A 7,466-nucleotide genomic window follows, 5' to 3' on the forward strand; every position below is an offset into this window, starting at 1 on the left:
CATCATGTTGGACATGAGAAAAAATACTCTAGAAGAGTAAGCAAAAAATCAAAAAGAGCCAGAGAGAAACCAAGGTTGAGGCTAAAAATGCAACCTCAACCTTGATGTAGTCTCTAAGAAAAAGGGGAGCCCCTCCATTTGTTAAGGAATATAACCCTCCTGGAAGAGGCTACCCTTGAGGACCCTTGCACACTTGCCCAATTGGGCATCAGGGTGTGAATGGTATCAGCCCAAATACTAGCCCAAGGTATGAGAAGGGTGGACCTCAGATCCATCAATGGCCTCTGTGCATCTGGCCTTCCAGATCTGCCAAGCAGTAATACTAGCCAGTATCTCCCAAGCAGAATCCACATCAGCATGCACAGATCTATATCGGGAGATAGGCACGTCCTCTAGGTTGCAAGGCTCAACTAGTTGCCATCGAATAGAAATGGTCCATGAAGCATCCCGCCACTCGTAGAATATCTGAGGACGTGACAAAGAGAGCCAAGCCGTTGATCCCCATGTGATCAAAAAATGAGAGAGGGGAAAAGCGCCAAGAATCTTGGTAGCCCCCATCCAAATGGCTCTTGCATGTCTACAGTTCCATAAGCAATGATGAACCAACTCATCTACAGATGATCACCTCGGACAAGTGGAATCTACCCCATATCTAGACCTCCACCTGTTCATTGCAATCCCTCCATGTATAAAAAGCCAAAAAAATAAAGTAATCTTTTTATTTCTTTGGGATTTCTAGAGCCTTCTCCAAAAGCATCTCTACAAGTTAGTTGAAACCTGACAGCCCTCCCAAGGAGGGGCTCTAGAAGGTCTCTAACCTCTTTAACTAATTTTGAACCTTTTGGCATTACTGACCATGTAACCAGATAAAGGAAAACTCCTCTCTTGGTTCTCTACATGATGGCACACACAAAGTCATAGTAGAGGCTAAGATTACTACCACAAATGAGATGTAGATTCATACATTTATCATTGATTATTAGCCCTTCGAGGTTGTGATGGTTATAATTCTCAAGAATAACAAAAAATGCAGATCCTATCACCAAGAGCTAAGAGAGCCTACACTTAGTAATACTAATATGGCATGCATAGTACACGTATGTATGTCACAAAGCATGTTATGGTGTAGGTCTAGTAGATCGAAGCTCCTTGTCATGGTTCACACTTTTTGCCATGACAATATCATGCAAGTGTAGTACCATTGCAAATTATCTTCATGAGGGTACAAAAGAACCATGTGAGTGGGCAGTGGATTCTAGAAAGGTGACCCACTTGTAAATTATCTTGTGTGTGCATAGGGATAATAAGGAACATCTCACTGCATGTAGGAAGCTTTCAAGTGATATACATAATGAATGAAATACTTGAACCTACCTAAGTCCAAAATATTAATGGCATCTATTATTCCTTCCAAGGCAATTTGTATTGCATTATTCTTGATGTAAGTTAAATGCATACGCTACAAAGCACTCAATAGAATGTAAAAGGGATACATTCCTTGATGGGTCATATTTGATATTATAAGAGATTATGCAATAACAATAGAGTAGATGCCTTGATGACAAATGTTGGTAGTACAAATGCCTTGTTATACACACATTATACAAAAAACAATGTAAAATGACATCTACAAACTCTTTCATTTTCATTTGGAAAAAGAGTCATTTGAGATTATTAATGAAAGATTCTTAGAGTGCCTATACTATAAGCTCTACATATTCAATAGATTTTCATGTGCTAAAGGACAATTCTAAGAATGTCACTAGGATATGTAATTTTTGGCAACCTAAAAAGGTTGTGATAGACACTTGCCTACCAAAATCTCATTTATTTCCTACTAGTTGGCTACCATTTCCACCATCCACCATCTTTTTCCATATTATCCCATTATTCTTTTTCTTCTCTATCATTTGCACACTAAATATCATGCCCAAGCTTCTCGCTCAGTAGTACTATAGCTAGACTCTATGGAGCCAACAACCAAGTGGAATAGTACATTGGATAATCCAACCAACCATATGGTTGAGCCAATATAATGCCTAATGCATATCAAAAGCATCAACATGCACATGGAAATAACATCCCATCTAGGTTGCCCCAAATTGGGTGTAGTTGCAACTCGACTTTTCAAGTCATGAAAGACAGTAATAACTCATAAGTCCATTCAAACTTGGCATCCTTTTTAGTTAACTCATATAATGGAGCTACAATCTTGGCAAAATCCTTGATAAAACACCTATCCAAACAAATAAATCCCAAAAAAGAACACAATTGAGTTAGATTCTCAAGCTCTAGCATTTGCTAAATAGCATGAATTTTCCTTAGCTCCATGCATATACCATCTTGTGAAATGACATGCCTGAGCAAGATACCAACTCAGACACAGAACACACTCATGGTGGGATTCAAGGAAATGTGATCTTGCCTACATCTCTGAAATACTTTCTCGAGGAAGTTGAGATGATCAATGTGTAGAGTAGACACAGAAATCATCCAAATAAATGGAAAAGAGTTCAGTTACATAGTCTTTGAAAGTCTCTACCATAAATTTCTAAAAAGTTAATTGTGCATTTCTCAAACCAAAAAGGCATTACTCGGGTTGTGCCTAAGTACCCCATTCTGTAATGAATGCAGTTTTAGATTGATCTTCTGTAGCAATAGTAATTTGATTATAGCCACTGTAATCATCCATAAATGAGTACATTAGAAATGGGTCAAGAATAGTTTGTGCATTCAGCTTCCAATAATCCATGCATACTTGGAGTTTACCATTTTGCTTTGGCACAACCACAATGGAAAATAACCAATCACTACAATCAATAGCATAAATGAATCTAGCATGAAGAAGTTGATCTAACTCCTGTTTAGCTATTTGCATAATTTGGATTCATCATGTACCTTTGTTGCCAAGTTGGTTTAGCACTTCGCACCAAAGGAATTTGATGTTAGCACAACTCGGGGGGAGCTCCCCATCGAAGATCTGTATAGTTCCAAGTAAAAACATCCTTATACTTGGTGAGAAGTTCTTTAACAACTTTAAGTTGCAGGTTTGTCTTCCATTCTAAGATTGAGTTCTTAGGTTGGCACTAACTGCTTGCTTCCAATGCGTGTAATGGTGGTTACTCTAGTAGCTAAGACACTAGCACCCTTTCTCCTTCAATTACTTCAGTGAGATTGCTTGGAAATACGTATTTTTATTTAGCAACTTGCTTGGTCTTCAATTTTAGTTTGATGTCAATAGCCACATGGAAAACATCAATCTCATCGAGATGAAGTATCTGCGGTTCCATCAATTGAACTTGACATCTTGAGGAAATGGGTTTGTAACTTCCAAATCTTTAGGCCAATAACTACTCAAAACCTTATGAGGGTTAGTGGGAATGTAGATGTCTTGATTATCAATTTTGATTATCATTTATTTTGAACCCCAATCATGTAGTACCTTTGGACTTTTAAGCCAAGTTGGTCATCCCAACATAATAGGGTGGGCATTTTGCTCCATGGCAATCATAACAAAAATAACAAAACTAACTGTGTAATAAATACGGAAGTTAACATTTGCATATGCTAGCTCAATGGAACAATAATGATAGTATGCCCACTTGGAGTTGGTGTTGTGAACTTATATAAGGACGTATCATGGTTACTCTATCTTGATGACCTAGACAATAATTTTTCCCAAGGAAATAAATACTATAGATATTAAGCGTGATGGCTTGACAATGTATCAATACTATTAAGTAGCCAACTTTCACAACTAAGTTTTGACTACAATGATGGCCTAACCACCTACGATTTCAATTTGGTAGAGATTACCATTTCAAAATTGAGTTAAATTAAATAAAGAAACTAGACTTTGGCATTTACAAAGTCTGAATATGTCGACTTTATTGTTGGCCCTTGGGTTAGGCCCACACAGGAGCATGTATGGTTCTATAGTAGACTTAGAAAAGCATTGGAATAGGGAGTATAGAGTAGAGAGTGCCATTGTGTGCTTCACCTCTCCCTCTCACCAAGCTTGCTAGGCTAGGAAGTTCTATTAACTATGCACTGCAAGGCGAGGTGGCTTGGTTGTAACAAATGTATACAAATGTGGTTTTCCTTCCATTCGTTTGTGTTGTGTATGCTCATTGTGGTGCTATACTTTCTAACTATTTACAACTCGGTCCCTCCAAAGTCTGTGTGCCATTCTTATCGAAGTGAACTTTGAGGTCCCGATCCGTGATCGCAAAAATGGACAACAAGTTCCTCTTGATATCTGGCACATAAAGAACATCGGACAACTGTTTTACAACTCCATCTGACTTGAGAGCAATCGTGCCTTTTCCTTTTGCTGGACATTTTGCATCATTGCCAACTGCTACCAGGATGTCATTCCCTACCAGCTATAAAGAGGTATACCAATCCTTCCGACTGGTCATGTGGCACAATGCACCACTGTCAATAATCCACGGTTCACATCCGCAGGTACATGAACTGCCTCCGTGCAAATCTCCTCAATTGCTACAAACATCTCTACTGGTACTGCCTGCGCGCTGTTGCTGGACTCTTTCTTTACTCCGTTCTTCTCATCTGCAATCTTCCTCTGGCACTCATTCTACTTGTGCCCTGCCTTGTTGCAATAGAAGCACTTGATCTTCTTCTTTCTCTTTTTATCATCAGAAGAAGATGGGTTACCAGAGTACTTACCCTTACCTTTCTTTGATCCAGCGTAGAAAGCCGAATCTTCAGTCCTCATCTTTTGACGCATCTCCTCCTCCAGAAGCATTGCGCTGAAATCCTCAAAGTTGAGGGGCAGATTTCTGTTCTGCGTATTTAGCGCTGTAAGAAGACCGTCATACTTTGGTGGCACAATTTGTATGCACCTTTGTGCTAGATTCTTGCTGGTGATGGTGATGCCAATCACAGTCATCTAATCGCGCAGATTCTTCACCCTAGTGATGAACTTCTCTGCCGCTTCAGACTCAGACAGTTTCTCGTTCGCGAGTTGAGTCTCTAGATTTGCAATCCGCGCCTGATTCGTGGTATCGTACTGATTTTTCAACACCGTCCATGCCTCCTTCGCTGTGGTGACATGTTGAATTAACGCCATGACAGAATCACTTACACTGTAGACAATAGAACACTGCGCATCTGCATTTCTTCTTGTCCACGCGAGAATCTCATCCGCAATTGGTACTATCTGTTGTGTTGCATTGGTCGGATTCGGTCTCGGGACTGGCTTCATGTCCACCCCAGTAGCAGTATCCCAAAGCTCGTATGCGCTTAGGATGGTCTTCATCTTGAACTTCCAGAGTGGATAGTTAGTGCCATCCAACTTTCCGCTTTCGCCAAACGGTGGGATTTGTAGTCTTGCAGGCTGGGCCATCTCTCAGAATCTGCTCGCAAACAGAAAAACACTACCAAATCTTCTTGCTAGAGTCCAGGCTCTGATACCATGTAAGAAAACAATGCAACGTCTATGCTCAACAGATAACAGGATGTCGTATGCAAGAGAGAAAAACGGATAGTATGGAGAATCAAAAAATTTGATTACTATAGAACTGATACAATAGATGGCGTTGCCCCAGCCGTGCGCTCTTGTGAAAGAAGCTTCGATGGCATGCTGGAAACAGTAGAAGACGAAGGCTGGGTGCTAAGGAACCAGGGTTGCTGTAGGCAGTGATGAAATGAGCTTCATGGCTTGCTCTTATATAGCCACCACAAGTAGTCGGTTAGAGCCAATTGGGTGATCGGCCCAGTCCGCCCAAAATGGTTGATTGGGGGTCAGTGGCCACTGACCACATGATAGAGCCGATGCACAAAATAGAGCAACTTACCTACAGTCTCCGTTCGGGTTGCAGAGCCATCAGGGATCATCTAAGGCTTGAAACGCGGGCCCCGCAACCCGAGAGTGGGCTATATCCCGAGAAATGCTCCGTCTACCCTCAGTGCGGTCAATCATGGGATGCCTTCCCGCACTTGCATGTAGCCTAGTTGGTGGTGTGCCAACTCTATCTAAAGCCGTCAAACCATCACGCCACACATGGCCCCCATCTAGTGTCCAAACCAGGACCTACTAGATAACTGAGCTACTCAAATGCCTTCTCCTCATATGGGGGGCTTACAAGTAGAGTTAGCTAGTTCCCGCGTAGTTACACGAGAGTGGAGCATTGATATCTAACACCCCCCCTCAATGTCCACCCGCAAGTGAACTTACTTTTTTGGCCCAATGCCAAGTCGATGAAGATGCCTCTCCAGCAAGTCTCTTCCAAGAGCATTCGTGAAGATGTCCGCAGCATTCTCTGTAGTCGAACATCTGTAGTCGAACAGTACACCAAGTTGACCTCTCCATCCATGATGAGCTCGCGTAAAAAGTGATATTGAATCTCAATGTGTTTTGTGCGAGCGTGGAACACAGGGTTCTTTGCAATCGCCATGCAACTCTAATTGTTACATGATAGCTACGTAGGCTTGTTCTACACTACACCCATGTCCCCTAAAGTCCTCAACCACACTGCCTTGCAAGAAGCAAAGCATGCTGATTTGTACTCGCCCTCGGTAGAAGAAAGAGCAATTGTGGGTTGCTTCTTGTTGACCCATGACACAGCTCCAGATCCAAGTGAGAAACAATAACCTATCACTGATCTCTTGCTGTCCACATCTCCTGCCCAATCCGAGTCACAAAATCTAGTCAAGATGTTGCCCTTGGTATAGGTGATGCCATAATCAAGTGTGCCTTTGATGTATTTCAGCATCCGCATCCCTGTCCTCCAATGGTTCTCAGAAAGTAGGCATCAATTCGCTGGTACCATGCTCATGGGGCATGTTTCAGCCCTAAAGTGCCTTCTTCAGTTTACAGACTTTACCTTCTGAATCGGGGATCTCAAAACCTGGTGGTTGTTCCATGTATACTTCCTCCTTGAGATCTTCATTTAGAAAGGCGGATTTTACATCCATCTGAAACACGAGCCAACTTCCCTGGGCAGCTAAAGCCAAAACATTTCGAATTGTGGTTAGTCGAGCTGTGGGAGCAAAAGTATCCTGATAATCAAAACCATCTATCTATGCGAATCCTTTTGCCATGAGCCGAGCCTTGTACTTATCCAACTTGCCGTCGGACTTGTACTTGGTCTTGTAAACACACTTGGTTCCGATTACCTTGCGTTTTGGTGGTCAATCCACAAGGTCCCAAGTGTTGTTCTTCATTATGGAGCCATACTCCGACTGCATAGCCTCCATCCACCTATCATCACCCTGTGCCTCTTCAAGACACTTGGGTTCTTCAGCACGGATCACCTTTGTCATCAATGCATAGTTGACCAAGTGTTCCTGCGCCCTTCTTTGCTCCTCTAATCTCTTGGACCGGTGGTGTTCGGATGGTTCCTCCTCAATGGCTGGAGGTTCTCTGCCATCCAAAAGCTGCTTTACCCACTTTGGGAATGGCCGTTACCATTGTGGTTCTGCAGGCTCTACTTTCTCTCCTT

This window comes from Dipteris shenzhenensis, chromosome 2 (genome assembly GCF_047967505.1).
Source record: "Dipteris shenzhenensis isolate YYH24624 ecotype China chromosome 2, Dip_SZ_1.0, whole genome shotgun sequence".
NCBI lineage: Eukaryota > Viridiplantae > Streptophyta > Polypodiopsida > Gleicheniales > Dipteridaceae > Dipteris > Dipteris shenzhenensis.